Source organism: Engystomops pustulosus, chromosome 9 (genome assembly GCF_040894005.1).
Source record: "Engystomops pustulosus chromosome 9, aEngPut4.maternal, whole genome shotgun sequence".
Taxonomy (NCBI): domain Eukaryota; kingdom Metazoa; phylum Chordata; class Amphibia; order Anura; family Leptodactylidae; genus Engystomops; species Engystomops pustulosus.
The window spans coordinates 58,060,111-58,084,878 of NC_092419.1; the positions used below are offsets into that span (position 1 = coordinate 58,060,111).

General features: G+C 44.5%; 1 protein-coding gene and 1 long non-coding RNA gene across 2 annotated transcripts in view; one reads left to right on the forward strand and one right to left on the reverse strand.

Moving 5' to 3' along the window:
• Nucleotides 1–24,768, reverse strand: part of NOX1 (NADPH oxidase 1) — a 112,051-nt gene that overhangs the window by 61,524 nt on the left and 25,759 nt on the right. The window lies entirely within an intron of this gene.
• On the forward strand, nucleotides 397–23,421 carry LOC140076602 (uncharacterized). Its single transcript, XR_011849623.1, has 3 exons — nucleotides 397–526; nucleotides 20,242–20,546; nucleotides 23,224–23,421. It is a non-coding gene; the product is annotated as an uncharacterized lncRNA (long non-coding RNA).

The following is a 24,768-nucleotide window of genomic DNA, read 5'->3' on the forward strand; positions in this document are numbered from 1 at the left end:
ATATGTTGACTTTTCGTAATTTTACCTGAATTGTTATGCAATTGATAGTACTCTTTTGTAATTTAGTAACAGTGAATGCATTTTACATAATGTCCTCATTATACTTATGTCTGTTTTCTGTGGATGACACTATGAGCCTTCAGACACTCCTTCACCATACTTCCCCCTGTACAGGCTTACCACTCACCAGTCAGTCAAGTCACCAGCTGGGTGGGCGTGGATACGGTGGGGTCCGCCCCCTGATCCGATGACTCCTTCCCTGATCACGTGTTCCTCGGTGACGTCATTGTCACACGATGGGTCACGTGCACAGGGTTGGACTGGGGGCGGATACCTTCCGGATCGCATGCGCCCGATAGTTCCATCCGGTCTTTTTACAACACACTCCAGGTGAGTGATCCCTCCTGCTATTGGTTGATCGTTATATAAAACCCTGGTGCAGTTAGAGTAACCATACCCCCAGACGAAGGCTAGTGCGTGTCGGGGAACCTGGTTGTGGCAGACGAGAGGTACATCATGGGCAAGGGTATGTTTACATATTATTATTTGCATATGAGCACTTTACATGCCATTAGGTAAGCAGTGTACACTGGGTCGGTACGGATAGCACTTAGCTCACTTTATTGCATCATTTGCAACATAACATACTACCAGGCATGTGATTCTTTATGTACTGTATCATTTCCGTCCCACATGTTTTTAATGCTCCTATGTGATAGTCTCATTGACCAATGTGATCTTCCCTATTGATCTGTCTTATCTTGTATTGTGATATTTTGTCTTAATTGATTATGTAAAAAAAATATTATATTGTTTTCTAAATTGGCTAAGTGTTCTGTTTGTAGGTGTTGAGGTGTAATTTATATATAGAGGAACCACTGTATAGCGGACGGGGGAGGTGTAATTTATATAGAGAGGAGCCACTGTATAGGGGACAGGGAAGGGTGTAATTTATATATAAAAGAGCCACTGTATAGGGGACGGCGGAGGTGGAATTTATATATGGAGGAGGCACTGTATAGTGGGAAGGGAATGGTGTAATTTACCGTATATTCCGGCGTATAAGACGACTTTTGAAGACAGAAAAATCTTCTGTCTTGTCTGGGGCCGTCTTATACGCCGGTAATCCCCACCGCCCGCCGTGTATTCACGGCGGCGGTCGGATCGCGCTGCATGGAGAGGGCTCATGGGCTGAGCCCTCTCCATAGCCGGTAAGTCTTTGCTGCATATTGCTAGCACCGCTCGCGGGTGTTTTCACAGCGATGGCTGCCGGCAAAGCTGCCGGCAGCCTCAAAAAGATAGCTGCGCATGGGCACATACTCACCCTCCGGTGGCCCCGATGTCTGCGCGGATCGTCTTCAGTCTTCCGCGCCGTCTTCTTTCTTCTGCTGGGCGCCGCCATGTTTTTCCCCGGGGCGGCGCCCAGTATGACGTCAGCAGCGGCGCGTCATACTAGGCGCCTGCCGGGGAAGATCAATGGCGGCGTCCAGCAGAAGAAAGAAGACGGTGCGGAACACTGAAGACGAGCCGCGCGGACATCGGGGGAGCAGCGCAGCACATCGGGACCACCGGAGGGTGAATATATAAGTTATTTTTTTTTTTTAATGCTGGGCTGTGCTGTATACTACTTGGGGCTGTGCTGTATACTACTTGGGGCTGTGCTGTATACTACTGGGGGCTGTGCTGTAATGGTAATGTTGTTGTTGTATGCCTTATGTTTATGAGCGACAGTTTTCCTGCTATTTACCTGCATGTCATAAGAATTTAAATTAAAAAAAGGACCATGTTAAATTCAAATCTGTTTTTTTTTTAATTTTTACCTGTGTTTTGTATGCGTTGGAAAAGGGGTAGTCTTATACGGCGAATATATCTTAAACTCTATATTTTAAACAGGAAAGTAGGGGGGTCGTTTTATACACCAGGCCGTCTTATACAACGGAATATACAGTATATATATATAGAGGAGCCACTGTATAGGGGCTTGGGGTGTTGTAATTTTTATATAGAGGAGGCACAGTATAGGGGACAGGAGGTGTGATTTATATATAGAGAGGAGCCACTCTATAGGGGACGAGGGTGTAATTTATATACAGACCCACTGTATAGGGGGCGGAAGGTGTAATTCATTTATAGAGGCACTGTATAGAGGAAAGGGTGAGGTATAGTTGATGTATAAAAGACAGGGTTGTAATTCATGTATAGAGGACAGGGGGTAAAATTTACTTATAGAGCCACTGCTTAGTGGACGTGGGGGGACTGTATTTAGGGGGCAAGAGGGGTGCTGTATAGAGTGGCAGTTTTGGACAGGGTGGATTTGTATAGTGGGGGTTGCTGTATTGCAGGGGCAGCTTTATATAAATTAATGAAAATGGCAGTGTATAGTGAGTGGGCCTCTATAGCAGGGGTACTGTTCATTCATAAATGGGGGAGCCATATTTAGCTTTAGTAAGGAGGTGCTGTATATATATCCAGGTGTCATTATACTGTAAGTGATTATGGTACAAAGATGTGCTGCCAAGAGCTGAAGACATCTAGGGGTGAATTCATCACAGCTGGGGGAGTTGTGAGGACTACAGAGGGCACTATAGAGGCTGTAATGAGGTTGTATTGAAGAAGACAGTAAACGGTGATTTATGAAATGTAATTAAAATATTATTATCTCTTAGATTATCTACAGAGCATTTCATTTTTAATTTGGGCACATTTTTTGTTATTGTCTGTTATAGATTGGTGGTAATGGTAGTGGTGTTATTGAGTCATGATGCAGGGATAATGGTAGCGATGTGGTGCTATTATTCAGTCATGATGCAGTGGTAATGGTAGTGGTGTGGTGGTATTATTCAGTCATAATGCAAGGGTTATGGTAGTGGTGTGGTGGTATTATTCAGTCATGATGCAGTGATAATGGTAGTGGTGGTATTATTCAATCATGATGCAGTGGTAATGGTAGTGGTGGTATTATTCAGTCATGGTGCAGTAGTAATGGTAGTGGTGTGGTGGTATTATTCAGTCATGATGCAGGGGTAATGGTAGTGGTGTGGTTGTATTTTTCAGTCATGATGCAGTGGTAATGATAGTGGTGGTATTATTCAGTCACGGTGCAGTAGTAATGTTAGTGGTGTGGTGGTATTATTCAGTCATGATGCAGTGGTAATGGTAGCGGTGTGGTGGTATTATTCAGTCATGATGCAGTGGTAATGGTAGCGGTGTGGTGGTATTATTCAGTCATGATGCAGTGGTAATGGTAGTGGTGTGGTGGTATTATTCAGTCATGATGTAGTGGTAATGATAGCGGTGTGGTGGTATTATTCAGTCATCATGCAGTGGTAATGGTAGCGGTGTGGTGGTATTATTCAGTCATGATGTAGTGGTAATGGTAGCGGTCTGGTGGTATTATTTACTCATGATGCAGTAATAATGGTAGCGGTGTGGTGGTATTATTCAGTCATGATACAGTGGTAATGGTAGTGGTGTGGTGGTATTATTCAGTCATGATGTAGTGGTAATGGTAGCTCTGTGGTGGTATTATTCAGTCATGATGCAGTGGTAATGGTAGCGGTTTGGTGGTATTATTTAGTCATGATGCAAGGGTAATGGTAGCGCTGTGGAAGCATTATTCAGTCATGATGCAGGGGTAATGGTAGTGGTGTGGTGGTATTATTCAGTCATGATGCGGGGGTAATGGTAGCGGTGTGGTGGTATTATTCAGTCATGATGCAGGTGTAATGGTAGCTCTGTGGTGGTATTATTTAGTCATGATGCAAGGGTAATGGTAGCGGTGTGGTGGTATTATTCAGTCATGATGCAGGGGTAATGGTAGGGGTGTGGTGATATTATTCAGTCATGATGCAAGGGTAATGGTAGTGGTGTGGTGGTATTATTCAGTCATGATGCAGGGGTAATGGTAGGGGTGTGGTGATATTATTCAGTCATGATGCAAGGGTAATGGTAGTGGTGTGGTGGTATTATTCAGTCATGATGCAGGGGTAATGGTAGCAGTGTGGTGGTATTATTCAGTCAATGCAGGGGTTATGGTAGCGGCGTGGTTGGATTATTTAGTCATAATGCAGGGGTTATGGTAGCGGTGTGGTGGTATTATTTAGTCATGATGCAGGGGTAATAGTAGCGCTGTGGAGGTATTATTATTTAGTCATGATGCAGGGGTTATGGTAGCGTAAGTGGTAATGGTAGCATATATGTGGGAGCACAGTGTGGTCAGTTGTGGTGTAAGGGGTACATATTATATATGGGTGCACAGCGTGAACAGTTGTGGTGTGAGGGGTATATATTATATATGTGGGGGGAACAGTGTAGTCGGTTGTGGTGTGATCAGTATATATAATAGATGTGGTGGCACAGTGTGGTCAGTTGTGGTGTGAGGGGTATATATGATATATGTGGGGGCACAGTATGGTCAGTTGTGGTGTGAGGGGTATATATGCTATATGTGGAGGTACAGTATGATCAGTAGTGGTATGAGGTATATATATGATATATGTGGAGGGTACAGTGTGGTCAGTTGTGGTGTGAGGGGTATACGTGATATTTGTGCGGGCAAAAACCCCACATATATAGTATCACCGTGTCCGTAACAACCCGTAGAATAAAAGTAAATCATGATTGAACCCGTACAATGAACACCGTTAAAAAAAACTGCTAATAACCCACCAAAAATAATCATTTTTACCTATTCAATTTTTTTCTTTTTTTTTTAATACAGCGCTTTATTAACAAATATATAGGCAGCAACATTATACCAACATCACATTTCCATATATAAAAAGAAACCATTCTGACATTTTCTGAGCATTCTTATCTCAACAATATATCCGTGCTATTGCTGCATATACACAAACAAATAATATTATACTTTTGTCCACCCTCTCCCCTATCCCCCAAGAATATAAATATAAATAGCAAATGTTATACATTCATCCCATTTCTACTTTTCCATATATAAACCTACACATTTTAACCTTTTATGGGTATTGCTAACACATCCCTGTATCCGCTAAATATACCCAAACCAGTGAAATTGTACCTTACCCTCTCCCCCCCCCCCCCCAATTCCCCAGAAAGGAAAGTAGTAAGCAGCAAGCTTTATGGGATCAACAGGTCTCAATCTATGAAAAAAAGGCACATTTTGACATTTTAAGTAGATTATTATCTCACCGTTGAATCTACATTATTGCTGCATACACACCAAATACTCTCTTTATAGACTTCATCAACTTTTTGAACACCGGATTATTTTCCCAATTACTCAATCTTGTCAATTGTGCGGCTATAAAATATCCAAAAAAATAAGGTATACCACAACCCCCCTTCTCCATTGGGCGGTATAAATAGCTAAGCTTCATACGCACTCTTTTGCGCCCCCAAATCAAATCGTTCAACATTGCTTCTATAAGTTTGAAGTGAGCTTACTCAATCCATACTGGACTGGCAGATAATACAAAAAGAATTTGAGGCAGCAAAATCATTTTAATAAGGCCTATTCTATCTGCCCTTGAAAGTGGTAATCTATCCCAACAATGAATTTTATCCCTAATGGCTCTCAATAGGGGAATCAGATTGAGTTCTACAAACCGGTCCAGTTCCTTTGCTACCTGGATACCGAGATACCTAAAGCCGCTATTGCACATAAGAACTTTTTGCCTCAACATTTCTTCCCTTACCGCTCCGTCAAGGGGCAGTAACTGTGACTTCCCCCAGTTTATCTGTAGCCCTGACCATTTCCCAAATTCTTCGATGGTGGAGATTACTCTTGGAACCGTGACCATTGTGTCCTGAAGATATAAAATCAGGTCATCTGCGTATAGTCAGAGTTTATCTGTGGTACCCCCACTCCCTCCTCCGACAATATCCTCGTCCTGTCTCAGTAGGGCGGCCAGGGGTTCAATATAAAGGGCTTAGAGTAGGGGGGAGAGGGGACATCCCTGCCTTGTCCCCCTTGACAGGGAAAACTGGTCCGACTGCATTCCATTGATCACCACCCTAGCTATTGGGGCTTTATATAAGGCCCTGATCCGTCCAATAAAGGCCAGACCAAAGCCAAAATGTTCCATAACGGACCATAGAAAGCTCCACTCCACCCTGTCAAACGCCTTTACTGCGTCCAAAGACAGGATGGAGCGGAGCCCCCCTTCCCCCATCTCAATTGCTGAGTATAACCTGTGAATTCAGTCATTCATCTTGCGGCCAGGAATAAAACCTTTCTGATCTGGGTGAATAATAGTATCCACTACCCCTTTAAGCCTATTCGCCAGTATTTTGGCAATTATTTTAACATCTGTATTTAACAAAGAAATGGGTCCATACGACCTGACTTCTAGGCTATCTTTATCTTTCTTGGGGATTACGATGATATTTGCTTCAGACATCGAATCTGAAATACTGCCCTTCGAGTCTGCGTCCTCAATAATTTCTAGCAGCAGTGGTAGCAAAACTTCCCCGTATTTCCTGAATCCCGCGAACGGGAAACTGTGCGTGCCCGCTGAAGAGTCTTTAGTACAACCCCTGACTGTATCTTGTATTTCTTCCAATGATATAGGGGCCTCTAATTTCTCTCTCTGCTCTTCCGAGAGTTTAGGGAGTTTCCTTAGATACCTCTCTATTTCCTCTTTAGGGGAGGCCGCTTGCGAGTAGGAGACTCGATAGATGTGAGACTACTGGTAAAAGAGTTCTGGTAAACAAAAATTCGGGGGACAAATGGCGCTCTTGGGACGCTCTTAAATCCTATTTGAGGGGTATGTTAAAAAAATGCATTGTAGAGACCAAAAAGAATTTCAACCAAAAAGAACAACAGCTCAAACATAAGTATTTGGAGGCCGACAAAAATCTAAAAAGACAACAAACTAACGAGCACACAGTAGCCCTGCTGCAAACAAAAGCAGCGTATGAGGACTTTTTGGCCGGAAAGGCACAACACAAATTACTTTTCAGAGGGCAGATATACTTTTCAGAGGGTGGCAAAGCAGACTCATATGATACAAACCCCTAACTCAAATAGTTATATTTCTGCAATACGTGGCCAGCAAGGTGGAATAATAAAGGACCCAGGGGGTTGATGGCTCAATTTAAAACATTTTATGAAGAATTGTATACCTATTCAATCTTACAAAAAATGCAATAAAAAGTGATCAGAAAAACATATGTACTCCACAATGATAATGGTGCAAGTACAACATGTCCCGCAAAAAACAAGCCATCAACCAGCTCTGTAGCCAAAAAAGTAAAAATGTTATGCCACTTGGAAGCCGGCAATGCAAAAATGATAGATTTTCCCCCACATTATGGTTTTATTTGACAAATTTAGTAAAATGTAAGAAAATATATTCAAGTATGGTATCCCTGTAATCATATCGACCCATAGAATAAAGATAACATGATTATTAGGCTAAACGGTGAACACGAAAAAAAGTCTAAAATCCAGCACAGAATTGATACTTTTCTACTACTGCCCTCAAAAACGAGTTCCTAAATTTTCAACAATAGGTGATACCAACCCCAAAATGGTAACACTGGAAAAAGCATCTCATCCCGCAACATAAAAATGCTGTCACATGGCCCCAATAACGAAAAAGCAAAAATTTTATAGCCTACAAAAGGAGGAAACGAGAAAACTAAAATCCTGGCAGCTGCAGGGCGCTTCTTCCCTTCTGCCCCCGTAAAACAAGTAACGTCCACATGTGTGGGGGGGGTCTCTGTACTCGGGAGAAATTGCAGAACAAACTATATGGTGGGTTTTTTCTTTTTATCTTTTGGAAATGTGTAAATTTTAGGGCTAAATGACAGATAACCGGCACAATTTGACCATTCTAAATTTTACCTCCATTTTGATTCAATTACAATGGAGATCTCAAGGGGTTAACAATCTTCCTAAAATCTGTTTCTGATAGTTTGGAGGGGTGCAGATTTGAAAATGGGTTGGTTATAATAGGGGGTTTTGATGCTAAATATGTAAAATTTCATTCAAAACGGTACTTATCCCCAAAATGGTAAATTCTGAAAATATTTTTTCTTTTTTTGTAAATAAACGCAAAACTTATCATCCAACATTTACCACTAAAATGAAGCACAACCTGTGAGGAAAAAAACAATCTCAGAATCGTTTTGATAGGTAACAGTGTTCAAAAGTTCATAACCATATAATGCGACGCAAGTCAGAATCCAAAAAATGGGACTGAGCCTTAAACTACAAAATGGCTGCGTCCTTAAGGGGTTAAATATGCATAGGGAGCGTGGTTTGGTTTCCAAACAATGCTGTGTTTTAGTATGACACGCACATGACATCTGCCGCTCTTAGAATCACTTCACTCTTCAATTCAATGGTCACTTACAGGGGCCAACTTCACCAAATTAGCGAAGCGGGAACGCAGCCTGACAAGGTAATGTCTGTGCCAGCTTGAAAGGATTGAGCTGAGGGCCAAGATCCCACTATAACATCAAAGAGTGCACTCTTTTTACACTGACATCAGATCATTCCATAGATTACGACAGAACCTGTTCTGTTAAACGCAGATACATGTATAACCCCGCCAAAAGAGTGCAGAGGGTGTCGGCAGTAATTCTGCATGAGTAGGCCGCAGAGTGGCACAATGATAGCGTGGAAGTGACAGTAACATGGAAAGCCACAGCGTGGCACAATGATAGAGTGTGGATGTGGCATCAGCAGCAGGAGCCCACAGAGTGGCACAATGATAGAGTGTGGAGGTGGCGGCAACCGGGTAAGCCACATAGTGGGACAATAATAGATTATGGAGGTGGTGGACAATTCCAGTCCCTGGTAAAGATGGTAGGATGCAGATGGATCAATTTTCAGTTGATGTGTGGCAGCATCAGAATAGTGGCTGAGGCAGGTAGTTAGAATCCAGACTTATTTCTCAATGTTTGGGGGACGCGTCATGGCTAATCTATCTTATCTGATGCATAAGGCATTGGTGAGTTGAAATCCGGGCCGATCCAAACCTGATTCATCTTGACAAAGGTCAGTCTCTCCACATTGTGGACAAGCGGGTTCTCTTTGGGGTAATGATGGCCCCTGCACTGAACACTCGCTCTGATGCCACACTACTGGCCAGGCAGGACAGCTTCTCTACTGCAAACTCCGCTAGTTTCGGATCAAGCTTGGCTGCCCAGTAGTCCAGGGAATCCTCCCACTTTATATGCACCTACCCCAAGCGACCAAGATGGCGGAGAGGCAAAAGTCATCCCTATGCCGGATGCTGACTATTCGGCTGTCACTAGTTAGGCAAAGCAGCATGCATGCTGCTGGCCATCTGTGCAAGTGACTCTGAGGGACTCCGGGCCTCCATCTCCACTGTATATTGCCATGGTGCTTCTGGGTCATCTGCCTTGTCTTCTACCTCCTCCGGATGCTCCTGCTCCTCCTCTCTTGTCACTTGAGTGGAATGACCCTTGATATCACCAGACTCTTCTTGTGATCCAATGTCCTCCTCCTCCAGTTCAGCCCCCCTACGAGACTCATGTGGCTATGAGATGTAGTCTCCACTTCCCTGACCAGACAGATTTTGCAGCATGAGTTCCAGGACATGAAGCAGTGGAATGACGTTATTCATCCCGCAGTCCTGGCGACTGACAAATAACGTGGCCTCTTCAAAGGGCCTAAGAAAACGGCAGGTGTCACTTATGAGCTGCCAGTGGCTGACATCAAAGTTATACAGGGGAGTGCTTGCATCAACAAAAAATCATTAATGGCTTTTCTCTGTTCATACAGGCAGTCTAACATATGGAGGCTGGAATTCCAACGAGTGGAAACATCGCATATCAGAATATATTGTGAGAGGCCTAACAAATCGAGGAGGGTTTGCTTGGCTTTGTAAGAATGGCTGAAGTACATCCAGTTTACATTTTTAGAATGTCTTGCAGATTAGTGGTAGACTTCAGGAACCTGTTGACAACCAGATTGAACATGTGCACCACGCAGGGCGCATGGACCATCACTCCTCGGTGCGGCGCGGCCACCATGTTCTTCCCATTGTCTGTCACCATGGTTCCGATTTTCAGTTGTCGCTGAGAAAGCCACAGATTGATTTCTTGATGCATTACGCGGAGCAGTTCCTCCCCTGTGTGACTTCGGTCGCCCAGGCCAACCATGCCCCGGAAGAAGCCTGGAGAGACGAAACCTGGGTCAGGCGAGGTGTTTTGGTGTTCTATGTTTTACTATATGCGCGCTTTTAACTTGACTCTTGTGAGTATATTTAATAAATACCATTTCTCTTTGAACTTGGCAATCTGCACTATCCTTACGTAACCTCCTGACACAGGATTAAGAGTGCATCACGGACATGGAAACGGGACGAGGATTGCGCATGAAACCAGTGAAGGAGGACCAATGGTGATGCAAGGAGTCGGGGATATCTTTTATTTTCAGTCTATGAAAAGGTGGTGAGAGTTTCTCGTCGTTGATAACATTACAAGGATTAGAGCACTAACTTTATAATTTTTGATTCTGTGACTTTCTGGCTTATATAGGAGTATGCCGTGTTAGTGGCTCCTCCATGCTCTATATTTAGTTTTAACTCCCTTTTTTCTGGATACTGCCTACTTTGGTGTAGAACTGCGTGACACCGCTGTGCCCTGTAGATGTGGTATGATGGAGTACCACTTGTGAAGGCTGAGGTGGTGGTGGTGGTGGAGAAGGAGGCAGACACTGGCGCAGGAGCAGCAGTTCTTCCACGCTGCCGTGCACCTTGGAAGAAACTGATAAGCTCAAGGACTGGCCAACCTTCTGTTCTACATATTTGTGAAGGGCTGGCACTGCCTTTTTGGAAAAAAAAATTGCGGCTTGGAACGCTCCACCTCGGTTTGGCACAAGCCATAAGTTCTCTGAAGGGTGCAGAGTCCATGACTTGGAAAGGGAGGGATTGCAGTACCAACAACTTGGACAAGAGCATGGTCAGCTTCTGCACCTTAGGATGGCTGGACACATACAGTTGTCTCTTTGTAATCGCCTCTTTCAAAGACTGCTGGCGCCATGCGTAGTGAGGAGCAGGATCATCTGGACCGGGAGATGATGTCAAAGACAAACAGCTCCCTTCGACAGAGATGTTGGAGCCTTGAGTGGCTGAAATGGCATGTGTACCACTAGGTGCTTCTGTTGCTGCGGCGGCAGGATGGACCTCCAGATCTGTTCCACGTTTCTCCCAGGCAATTTGATGGTGCCGCTGCATGTGTTGGCGCAGGGCAGTGGTGCCAACGTTAGCTCCCTGGCCACGCTTCACTTTCTGCCCGCAGATTCTACATTTACACACACTCGGCTCCTCTGGTGTCTTATCAAAAAACTGCTCCACCGCCGAGGTGGTGATTTTACTGCACTAAGTGACTACTAACGCCACTGCCTCGCTGACCCCCTGTACTTGGACTTCTTAAGCAGGTTTTATACCCCGCGGCCGTCTGGCTCCCATCCTCGCACTGCTGCTACCCTGCTAACTCACAGCCACAAACGAGACTTGCTCCCCTTTCCGCTGCCTGACTCCCAAGTGTGAACGGCTTCATCATCGTTTCCCTGTCACTGCTATTCTCCTAAACGGTGTCAGTATATACAGCCTACCTACTGCACAAAGCAGCGGATGTCTGCCACAACTCTTCACTGCCAAGCAGCTGCTGACTGTCCTCAAACACATCGTCCTCGCTGTATAGTGGCGCTGAGCCCAGACCACCAAAGTAGCTCTCTTGCTGAGGGAAATGAACAGGACAGAGGCTGGTTAAGGACAGGTGAGGTCCGCTGACCTGCTCCTGGGCCATGCCAACTAATTGTTGAACCCACGGACTCTTGGCTGGGGTTATCAGATGTTACATTTGAGGAATTGGATGACCTAGTCAACCTATCAACAACCTCTGGGTTGCCGCTAGATGCTGCTAGATGACAACGGCAGTTCTGGCCTCACAATGTCACCCCTGCTGCGACATCCCCTTACTGTGCTGCGACCTCTGTCTGCTGCACCTGCCACCTTTCTGTCTGACATAGTGGTTAATCAACTGCGTGGATTTGACACGTATTTCTTACTATCAACTTTAGCAACACACAAAGTATGGGAATTTGTGTCATACAGATACCCCACAATGGACACCCTGTAATTGAAGCGAAAATCACTCTATAAAGTACGTGGATTTGAAACCTATTTCTTGCTCTCAACTTTAGCAACACAAAAGTATGGGTATTTGCGTTATACAGATACCCCACTACGGACACCCTGGGACAGAAGCAGAAATCGCTACAGCAGCTGTGCGGATATGAAACAGATTTCTTCCTAGTGGCTTCAGTAACAAAAAAAGAACTATTTGGGGTATACAGATCCCCCTTAATGCACACCCTGCGATTGGAGCAGAAATCGCTACAGCACAGTACAGTAGAAGCAGCTGGACGCTAGAGCCAGCACATGCAATGTAAAATGGCGAGATTGCAAATGGCTGACAGTTTTTATAGGGCTGTGTGACATCACATAAGCCTGCCGGTCGCTGATTGGCTGACAGGTATGCTGATGTCATTGAGGGAGTTCCTTTCACCTTCCCAGAGTTTTCTTTCCCATGTAACACGTTGTGCTCGCAGCCCTCTCGCTAAAAAAGCAGGAAAAAACGTTGTTCCCACGAATCACCGTAAACTTCAGATTTGTGACTAATTGAATTTTACCCAATCACTAGTCCGGACTGATCTTGGTGATAGCAAGTTTATATTGGTTTTATTGTGTTTTAATACATTTTCAAAAATTGAATGAATGTGTAGGGAAAAAAAATTACTTTTTCATTGCTGCCATTTTGAGAACTGTGTGATTTGATAACTTTTTATTACATATTTTTATGTTATGTAAAATGGTGTAAAAGTAGCATTTCTGAAATATGGGCACTATTTTCCATCATGGGGTTAACCTCTGCAACAGTTTTTATATTTTGATCGGGCATTTTTAGACTCAGTGATACCTAACATTTTTGGGATTGTTACTGTTTATTACGTTTTATATCAGTTCTAGGAAAAAGGGGGGGGGTGATTTATTTTTTATCTTTTATTATTTTTTTAAACCCTAGATGGTCTGATCATTCCTACCACATACTGCAATACTACTGTATTTATGGCATTTTTACACAGTATTCAAAACACTGTGCCACTGGCTCATTTTGACAGGGGTATTATCCAGGAGGGGCATGAACGTGGGTGACTCCTCACTATGTGCATGGACCATTACTCAATGTGGAAGTACTATTACAAGTATTATTAGGAATGGGGCAACTATCAGGATATTACATGTAGAGGTATTGAGGGGGAATTATTTAGTGTGGGGTTCACATTCAGGAGATATTAGTAGGGGCTGAGCATAATTAGGGAGAATTAATGATGGGCCATATTGAAGGCTATAAGTATAAGGGGTATTAGTGGGGACCAGATACGGGCTTGATTAGGTTTGGTGGAGGCCCCTAGATGAAAAATCTGATGGGGGCCCGGAAGTTGTTGAGTGCAGAACTTCATCTTATGCAACTTACCAGCCGTACAACATGAAAATACATTGTACAGAACATCACAGTACACAACTCATCAGCTGGAAAGCCTCATAAGACAGACCTCCATTTAAATTATTTGTGATGGATAAATAACAGCACTGTGGCCATAATAGCCAGCAAGCAGAGATCCTGAGCTACTGGAGCTAAAGTAGTTAACCCCTTGCTGCCGAAGCCACTTTTCAAATCTGTTTTATAACGGTGTTATAACTTTGGAACTCTTTAACATTTGCAACAAAAGTGATTTTAAAATTGTTTTCTCATAACACTTTGTAGTTCATGTTAGTTGCAAAATGTTGGTGGTATGTTTTGCGTTTCAAGTGTTCTACTTTTTCCACTCAGTCATAACAGCAACAAAATAGCTAACATTTACCGAATGTCTGCTTTATGTTGACATGTTTTTTTATGCATCCTCGCATTTTTGTAGGATGTTATGGAACCTTGAACTTTAGGTGCAAAGTTTCATAAAAAACACAAACTCCTGGTATAGAGGGACCTGTTCAGATTTCAAGTCACTTTGAGAACCCTTAATAAAAATCTACACATTCTCAGTAGATAAAATACTAAAACGCTCCACGAAGTTTGATACCCAATCCCTCCCGCGTATAACAATACCCCATATGTGGTGGTAACCTGCTGTATGGGCACACGCCATCGAAGGGAAGCTGCGCATATTGCAGCAAAGACCCATCGCTAACACCTGCAGTTGGTGCTTAACCTCTACTTTCCCGCCGGCAAAGACCCCAGTGGCATTTAAAACATGGCGGCGCATGGTCGCCACCATCTTTATTGAGATGGCCGCTCCCCCGAACATCATTGGGGGAGGGGCCCCGATCGGTTGTCATGACAGCTTCGGGTCTTCGTCAGACCAGTGGCAGCATGGTTTCTGAAAATTTGTTAAAATGAGCTAGTGGCTCATTGTAATGAATACTATGTAAAAACGCCATATACTGCAATAGAGTAGGGTTAAAGTACCCTAGAGCAGAGGTCCCCAACCGCCGGTCCGCGGACCAGGACCAGGCCGTTGGAGTTTATCAGCCGGTCCGTGCAGGGGCGCCTCCTGCTCAACGAGGGGTCGGCACCGGCCAGCACTGAGCTCCCGCACCAGATGGGACCACGTTGCAGCCCTCCGTCCGGCACCTTGCGCCCACCCCCCGCCGCCACCGGCACCTTACCACGGCCCCCAGACCCTGCCGGCACAGAGCTTCCGCCGGCCTGCACCAAACTCCTGACGGCTGGCCAGCACCACTTTCCAGTGCTCTGTCTGGCACCATGCTCCCGGCCGCCAATGTGCTGCCGCCCCCCACTCCTCGCATAACTTCGCTCTCGCTCATACCTCCCGGCTCCCCCTCCATTCCCGTCTCAACCCCGCTCCGCTGACTCCAGGCTCTCGGCTCCCCCTGCCCCCGCTCAAGCTCCAGGCTCCTTTCCCGCTCCCTCCGCTAACATCCCCCCCCGCTCCTGGCTCTCCGCTCCCGGTTTTCCGCTCCCTCCGCCCCCGCTCCTGGCTGTCCACTCCCGTCTCAACCTGTCTCCGCTAACGGCCCCCTCCAGGCTCTCGGCTCGCTGCCCCTGCTCAAGCTCCACGCTCTCCTACCGCTCCCTCCGCTCTCAACTCTCCGCTCCCTCTGCCCCCCCGCTCCCGGTTCCGGCTCTTGACCTACCCGCTCCCGGCTCCCCTTCCACTCCAGTCCCCCCCCTTCCAGGCTCTCGGCTCCCTGCTCCCCCTGTCCCCGCTTAAGCTCCAGGCTCCCTAGCCTCCCGTCTCTCTCACGACCTACCCGCTCCCGGCTACCTCACCGCTCCACCACCACTGCAGGACAAGGCACCGAAATTTCCAAGAACACAATAGAGAGGTAAGGTTACTTTATCTTTGCATATATATGTGTAATATGTGTATAAATATATGTAATATATGTGTGTTTGTATATATGTATGTGTATGTATGTATGTGTGTGTGCATATGCTGTATCTACTGTTTGTTTATGTGTATATATGCTGTATGTATATGCAGCATTTGTGATATTTATCAGGGCTTCTATTTTGTACTACATGGCAGTACTCTGTATGCATTTTATACTACTTGGCGGTACGTTGTATCTATTTTATACTACTTGGTGGCACGCTGGATGCATTTTATACTACTTGGTGGCACGCTGGATGCATTTTATACTACATGGCGGTATTCTGTATGCATTTTATACTACATGGTGATACGCTGTATGCATTTTATAGTACACGGTGATACGCTGTATGCATTTTATACTACATGGCGGTACGCTGTATGCATTTTGCATTGCTTTATTTTTACACCAAACCAATATGATGGATCTGGTCCGGACACTCCCTGATATCTTATATAAATGGGCGGGGGGAGGGGGGCGTCTCTCTATGGCTCGCCTCAGGCAGTAGACAGGCTTGGTACAACCCTGGGTCCGCGGCGCCGCTGACAGCTAGCTCCGTGGCCCTGCGCCTGGTCAGAGCGAGCTGTGTGGAATTATAATGTTTTCTGCCATAGCCGTGACAGCTCGCAGCTCCCGGCAGAGAACATTATGCAGGACGGGGTGGGGCGTCGGGCGGGTCTTAGTGATGCAGTCCTCCACAGCACAGTATGGTACCTGTTGTACGTCACGGGGCGGGTCTTAGTGACGCGGTCCTCCTACACAGCATGTTGTGTTCCTGACGGGGTGGGGTGGCAGGCTCTCCTTACTGACACGCCCCCGGCAGAACATGTTATGTGGGGCGTGCTGGGGCAGCAGACTGGCTTTAGTGACGCGGCTCCCAGTACCGGCGTTCAGTGTGTAGCGAAGCTAAACAGCAGCGCTGTATACACTGACGCTCAATGTACAATGCTGCTACTTAGCAGCGCTGTACACAGAGGTCCCGCCAGTATCTTCCCCATACAATGCTGTCTGGTGCATATAGCAGTGCTAGTAGCAGTGCTGTACACTGAAACTCAATGTACACTGCTGCTACTCGCAGAATGTGCTCAGGCAGGAGCAGGGACAAGCAGGTCATGTGTGTCCAGCGCTCCTTCAAATCTCCCAACATTCTGGATTAAAGTCCAGGCTGAATATCCTGGGATCGCCACTAAAGCACTGAAAACTCTGCTTCCTTTTCCAACATCCTATCTTTGTGAAACTGGGTTTTCTGCCATGACAACAGCAAAAACGAGATTACGGAGTAGACTGGACATAAGGAACACACTTCAGGTTTCACTGTCTCCCATCACCCCTAGATGGGACCGTCTTGTTGCTGGAAAACAAGCCCAGTGCTCCCACTGATTCAGGGAAACAAGCCTGGTGCTCCCACTCATTCTGAACCTATGGTAAGTTTTTTTCCAATTTTTTCACATTTGTAATTTTTTCCCGCTTCCCGGTGCACAGCATAGAATAATAAATAACATCACTGAGAAGTAAAATGTGTTATGCACAAAATACGCCCTTTTTGGATTTTGATTTTTGGAGGTGGAGAGAGAGAAAAAACCCTGCGTCCTTAAGGGGTTAATACATTTTTGTTGACAGAGCTGGTTTAGGGCTGAAAAAATGTACATTTTATTCAATTTACAAGTTTTTCGGGTTTTGTTTTTACAGCGTTCACCGAGCGTTTTTTTTTTTTTTTACTTTATTACATGTGAATAGGGACTGTATGTTTTTTGGGAACTTTTACTTCTAATAAAGTTTTTGTAATTAAAAATAATTAAAGTGTTTTTTTCTAGGTTTTTTCTAAGTAGTGAGGTTCCCAAATCGTGCGAACCACGGAATACTGTAATCAGAAACATAGAGTTGTGGGAGGTCCAAAAAGAACTTAGTAAATTAAAACTGAGAAAGGCCCCGGGTCCTGACAATATTCAAGCTAGGGTCCTAAGGGAATGTAGTCAGGAGTTAAGTACGGTGTATGCTAGAATATTTAACAGCAGTCTAGACTCTGCTTATGTGCCAAAACTCTGGAAGACATCTACGATAGTCCCACTAGCTAAAGTTAGTAGGCCGACAAATTTGAATGACTACAGACCGATTGCACTAACAGCCCTGATCATGAAAGTCTTTGAACGACTAGTGTTATATAGACTGAGTGCTGTTGTTTCCCCACTTCTGGATCCGTTACAGTTTGCCTATCGGCCTGGACTAGGTACTGATGACGCGTTGATTTATTTGCTGGAAAGGGTGTACTCACATCTGGACAATGTAGGGAACACGGTACGCTTGACGTTTTTTGATTTTAGTAGTGCTTTTAATCGTATTGTGCCAGAGTGCTTAGTTGAGAAACTACTAAAATTATCTGTGGATAAGAAAACTGGAAACTGGATTTTAAATTACTTGTTAAACAGAACGCAAAGGGTAAGAGTTGGAAATTATTGGTCGGGGGAAGCTCTGTCTAGCATAGGAGTCCCCCAAGGGACAGTTTTGTCGCCTTTTTTATTTTCGGTTTATACTGCGGATTTCCGAAGGAACGACCTAGAGTGTTTCATCCAGAAATACTCAGACGATACAGTCTTGGTTGGACTGATAAAAGACGGAGAGGACGGGGGGTATAGGACAAGTGTGTCCGAATTCTGTGACTGGTGTACTATAAATAGCCTACAGTTAAATCTGTCAAAAACCAAAGAGATTATAGTTGATTTTTCAAGAAAAAGGAATTCCTCGTTCGAACCACTGAACATCGGAGGGGTTGAAATTGAACGTGTAGGGGAATATAAATACCTGGGTATAATGATTGATGATAAATTAAAGTGTCAGACTCAGACCGATTACGTTTACAGGAAGGCGACTAGTAAGTTGTTCTTCCTGAGGTCGCTTAGAGCCTTTTCCGTGAACACCCATCTTTTGATCACTTTTTTCGAGTCTGTGGTACTTAGCTCTCTTATGTATGGGGTCTGTGCATGGGGCCCGTGTCTGTCTGCCCAGGACCAATGCAAATGCAGGAAGATCCTTAAAAAAGCGGAAAGCATCATTGGTGTGAAATGGAGCACTGGGAGGCCAGGCTGCGTCGTTGCGTGCTCAAAAAACTGGCTCGAATATTGTCAGATTCTTCTCATCCTTCATTTAATCTACTTGAAGGGCAGCAAAGCAGTTTTAGCGGCAGACTAAAAGAAATCAGGTGCAGGACTGACAGATATAAAAAAATCATTCGTGCCGAGTTCTATCCATCTGTTCAATACGAATAAGGCGGTGAAGATAGCTTCGAGTGGTGAATAATTTTCGGGTCTCTTAGATCAGTAAATTGTGAGTTTGTTTCTTATTGTGTATATTTTAGTAGTTTTTATTCAATATATGTTGTATGTCCGTGGTATTTTTGTATTTTTGTAATGTATTTAAAATGTGACTTTATGGCCTTTTGTGACAACTTTCTTTTCCTCCGTCGGGGGATAATTTGTTTATTATTAAGAGTGTGACAGCAGAGACCTGGGGGAGGAGTCGTCACTTATCTGGTCCTGTGCTCAGGCTAAACACTGAACACAATGATTTATGTACAGGCACTCTTCACACACTGCTAGCAGTCTCCATCTCCTGTCTGCACTTGTAGACTTGTTGCAGGAATTTCTGTGGATGACATGTTTGAGGGGGATGCAGAAATCTCTGCAGTAGAGATGAGCGAGCACTACAATGCTCGAGTGCTTATTACTCGAGTCAAACTTTTTCCGATGCTCGTTTGTTTCGAATAACGAACCCCATTGAAGTGAATGGGAGACTCAAGCATTTGTCAAAGGGACCAAGGCTCTGCACAGGGAAGCTTGGCCAAAAACCTGGCCAAAATTATGGGCAACAGCATGGCGATGACAGAGTGACCGAATGAGGCTAGATAGCATCTAAAACATCCAATAATTGACCCTGACACTATAGAAGACGGCATGCGGACGCAGCGGCAGGCTAGAGAGTGGCATGGCGACATACTCCAAATGGACTCAGGCTTCAAACCAATTAAAAAAATTCCTTTTGGCGAGGATAACATGTAGCACTGTACGTATCAGTATTTGGCCTGTTATGGCAGCAGAGAGGAACCAAAGGAGGTGAGCAAGAAGCGCTGAAATGATTTCCTATGTGAACAAAAGGTTGATGGTAAGTAGCGCTGAAATAATATTGGTCAAAGATAAAAGTTTGCCAATATATTTTGTGGATAACACAGCAGGGTGGTGACAAAGTTAACAAGTTTGATATGGAAGCCGTTAAAACAACCCAAAATTGTGCCTGACACAGCTCATTTTCTAAGGGGACGACGCTCGTTTGCTGGAGGCAGCTATGTGGACGTGGTTTGTGAATCTGGGAAGGGTCCAAAAAACAGTTCCTCAGAGTATGCCGGCTCAAATGCCAAATTGTCCTGGGAGGGGGCAGACTGGGGGGAAGGAGGTTGAGGTGGAGGAGCTGGAGGAGTGCTCACTTGGGTAACATGGGTGGACTGCGTGGAAGACTGACTGGTGGACACATTACTTGAAGCATTGTCCGCAATCCACGACATCACCTGTTCACACTGTTCAGGCCTCAACAGTGCTCTACCACGAGTCCCAGTAACTTGAGACATGAAGCTAGGGAGTGTAGCTCTGCGGTGTTCCCCTGCAGGTGGTGTCTCACCCCGCCAAGAACCACGGCCTCTGACCCCTGCAGTAATTGGATGCCCACGACCTCGTCCTCTACCCCTAGCCCTCGGGTTCAACATTTTCAAAATTAAAGTCTATTTTATAGACAAAACAGAAATATAAACTGTGAATTTTTTTAGTTTTTTTTATAGAACAAAAAGTGCAGAAGAAATCATACAGCAACCACAGAAGATGATGGCTAGTTTCTAACCTACACTGACAGCACAAAAAAGGATTTTGTGCTGTGACTCTGCTGTGAGTCTGTCACTTTAACTTTTGAAAAACGCTAATGTCACCCTAACAAGGGCTTCTGGGTTCTTGGAGAATCATTCCTGCCCAACAGTAAGGTTCTTTGAGAATCACTCCTGCCTATCAGTAATCTACTAGAACACCCTAGCAGCAGCTCTATCCCTAACGGGGCCACCTGATCAGGCCAGCCAACCACTGCTATCGACATGTAAGTGTACCACGTGATTCTGGGTGTACTGCAGAGTCTCCTGGCCTGTGATTGGCTCTGTTTCTAGCCGCCAAAAATCTAAACGCTGCGAAATGCCATTTTCTCGAACGAGCGAAATACTCGTCGGAGCACCGAGCAGTTTCGCAACTGCTCGGTGCTCCGACGAGTATTTCGCTCGTTCGAGAAAATGGCATTTCGCGGCGTTTAGATTTTTGGCAGCTAGAAACAGAGCCAATCACTCTATGCTCGCTAATCTCTAGTCTGCAGCAAACCATTTGTGTATTCTTTGTGCTGTATTGTAGTAATGCAATAAACCACTACCAGTATATTTTCAAAGAGTGTAATGCCTTCTAGCTTTTATTTCATTAATTGTCCAGTGTGATGGCATCAACCTGATAAATCAACTTTGAAGTAATATGTAAATTGGATGGATAAAGTCAAGGAGGGGGAAAGTTTAATACTTAAGTCAAGATGGGGAGCTCTAAACGCCTTTTCCTCTGTCAATGACATTCAAGCATTGGCCTTCTGGAGATCTCATTAGTGATGTTTATGGATGCAGGAACATCAATAACAGTGAAAGGGCTTTCTGAGGAAGAGAGCTTATTTTCTATGTTAAAATCCTGCCTCCTTGACCTTATACAACCAAGTTATATCTTAGCGTATTTTTTCGGATGATAAGGCGCACCGGACTATAAGGCGCATTATGAATTCTGTCCAGCTACGACATCTAGGTGCATATACCGGATTATAAGGCGCAGGTTCCTGGTGGCTGCTTGGGTTAGAAGGGGGTCCGGGGGCGTTGTTTGGGTGCCGGGCGGAGAGGTCGCAAGCAGCAGTGACCCGGCAACAGTCAGCACCCCGAATAGCCATGGACCGTATTCGGCACCATCCTCCCCAAGCAGCGGCAAGGACACAGGGAGTAGAGGTGAGCGATCACACAGGGAAATGACACCGGGTTAGAAGGGGGTCTGGGCATGCGGCAGAAGTTAGTTTGCGCTATGGCGCCTGTTGTTTGCATCTCGCGTGGTCTGCAGTTCCCGCTGGAGATTTGCTGTGAAGGGGCCGTCTCCGGTAGCGGGGACCTATGTAAGTAGGGTCTGCTGACCTCCTCCACCTTGCCTCCTCCAGTCACTGCCGAGTCCCCCTCTGGTACTGCCGGCCATGCAGGGTCGCAGCCGCGGCTCTAGTCTCTTCCTACTACTGCCCTGCTCCGATGCACAGAGGGGCACGATGTTGTTATCGAAGTGGCAGGGCACCAATGTGGGGTATTGTGCCCGTGTGCAGGGTGTTGGCAGGATATTGCTGGCGTGGCCCGGAGCTTGTTTCATATATAAGGTGCACCGGACTATAAGGCACACTTTGGATTTCTAAGAAAATTTTAGGTTTTTATGTGCGCCTTATAGTCAGAAAAATACGGTACTTCAAAGTTGATTTTCTGTATGATGCCACCATGCTGGGTCATGAAACATGATCTGGGAGGTGTTAAACTGCTTGGCAACACACTGGTAGTGGTTTATTAGGTCAATTTCTGCTGACAGAACCTCTCAGGGAATGCACACAGCACTAGTCATCTAGTGAATGTACAATTTAATAAGCAATTTGGTACTCAGGTTTAATGCAATGTGATAAATGTACCGTATATACTCGTGTATAAGCAGAGTTTTTCAGCACAAAAAATGTGCTGAAAAACCTCGCCTCGGCTTATACATGAGTCAATGATAAAAATAAATAAATACTCACCCTCCGGTGTCCCCGATGTTCCTCGCGGCTCCCGATCCCTGCCGCGGCTCCCGGCAGCTTCTTCACTCTTCACTGGCCGGGAGATCGCGCTGGCCGTCGCACACTGTGATGCGCCGCTGTCGCCACGGATGACGTCATCAGCGGCAACAGCGCGGCATCACAGTGTGCGACGGCCAGCGCGATCTCCCGGCCAGAGAAGAGTGAAGAGTGAAGAAGCCACCGGGAGCCGCGATGGGGATCGGAATCCGCCACGAACATCGGGACAACGGAGGGTGAGCATTAAGTTTATTTCTTTATCTGTATACTAATAGGGGCTGCTGTATACTGATGGGGGCTGTGCTGTATACTACTGGGGGCAGGCTGTATACTACTGGAGGAAAGCTGTATACTACATGGGGACTGGTTGGCTGTATACTACATGGGGGCTGGTTGGCTGTATACTACATGGGGGCTGGCTGTATACTACACCCTCGGCTTATACTCGAGTCAATGGGTTTTTCCAGTTTTCGGTGGTAAAATTAGGGGTCTCGGCTTATACTCTGGTCGGCTTATACTTGAGTATATACGGTAATTTTATATTAAATACATTTATATATTATAAATTATCTTGGCTGGATTGTCGCCCTGCATGATTTAAGTGTGGAGTTGCCACAGCTGTGACAGCATGTGAGATATGATCTGATAATCCCCATGTACTGCAATACTACAGTACTGCAGTATTGCACTGCAAAAATTTAACCCCATAGGAACACAGCCCTTTTTGTTTTTTTTGTTTCCATTTTTCACTCCCCACTTTAAATATTCTATAACTTTTTCTATTTCCGTGTACTAAGCTATAAGTCCTTGTTTTCTGTGAAACCTATTGTGCTTTTTTCCTTTTACTGTTTTTACATATTTCACTTTATGATCCAAATAACACCTCCTCTTTATTCTTTAGGTCAGTACGATCATGGAGATGCCAAAATTGTATAGGTTGCGACCCCTTCATACACTCTCTGCTGCATCAGGGTGTTTTGCAATAAATTTTAGAAAAAAGTGATCAAAAGGTCGTAGAAATGAAAACGTTAGCTCGTCCTAAAAAAAAAAAAAAAAAAAAAAACATTCCGTAGCTCCGTAAACCGAAGTTTTGGTGTCAGAATAAGGAAAAACCGCAAAATATTTTTTGTACATAAGGTTTTTTTAAAAACTATTAAAATCTAATAAAATGTATAGAAATTTGGTATCTCTTACAGACACAAAGAATTAAGAGAAGGTGCCATTTGGGGTGTACAGTGAAAGCCACAAAAACAGAGCTCAAACAATAATCTTTATTTATATAGCGCCATCAAATTCTGTGGCACTTTACAGATTCAAGGGAACAATACAATTAAAATAAGACAAAAGACAAGAAATTTAAGAATCATTAGGAATGAGGGCCCTGCTCACGAAAGCTTAAAGTCTATGAGTAAATGGTGAAAATGCAGTTTTTCAAACATTTCACTGTATAAGGAATTTTTCTTCTCGCTTCCCATTACACAGCATTGAATACAAAATACTGAGTTAACCCCTTAAGTGATGCCCTCAAAAGCAATGGTGGCACTTGGCGCTGCCAATGATGGCCGTCAACAGGCTCTTTTACAGATCCAGTGAATGCACAATACTGTACACTGCAATATTGTAGTGTTGCAATATATTATACACCCTAACTTCAAAGTACCCTAGGAGGTTTAGAAATACAATAAAAAAAATACCAAAAAAGTTCAAATCCTCCTTTGCTTTGATACAAAAATAAACAATAAAAATCATACACATATTAGGCATGGTTGTGTCCCAAAAGTTCAAATCTATTAAAATATAAAAATGGTTATTGCCGGTGGTGAATCCTGTAACGAAAAATAATGCCCAAATATCTGAAATGCCTCTGTCACTTTACAACATAAAAAAATAATAATAGGGTCGTACAGACCTGAAAATAGTAGCAATGAAACATCATCATGTCCCACTAAAAAAAATATTACATCTTACACAGCTCCATAGGCCAAAGAAAGAAAAAGTTATTAGCTTCAGAATATGGCAAAATTATTTTTTTCCATACCACATTAAACCTATATAAAATGTAGTATCTCCGTAATCACACCAACCCAAAGCAAAAAGTGGAGCTGTCATTTGGAGGACTGTGAAAGCTTTAAAAACAGAACCCACAAGAAAATAACGCAAAAATATTTTTTTGTCAAGTTCACTGCAGTTTTTTTTCCCGCTTTCTAGTATACGGCATAGAATGTTATATACTGCCACAAGAAAGTACAATTGTGGCACAATTGTGTCACACGGCCCCAATAACGAAAAAGCTAAAATTTTATAGCCTGCAAAAGGGGCCAATGAGGAAACTAAAATCCTGGCAGCTCTAGGGTGCTCCTTCCCTCCAGTGCCTCTCTGTGTATCCATAAAACAAGCAACGGCCACATGTGGGGGGTCTCTGTAATCGGGAGAAATTGCATAATAA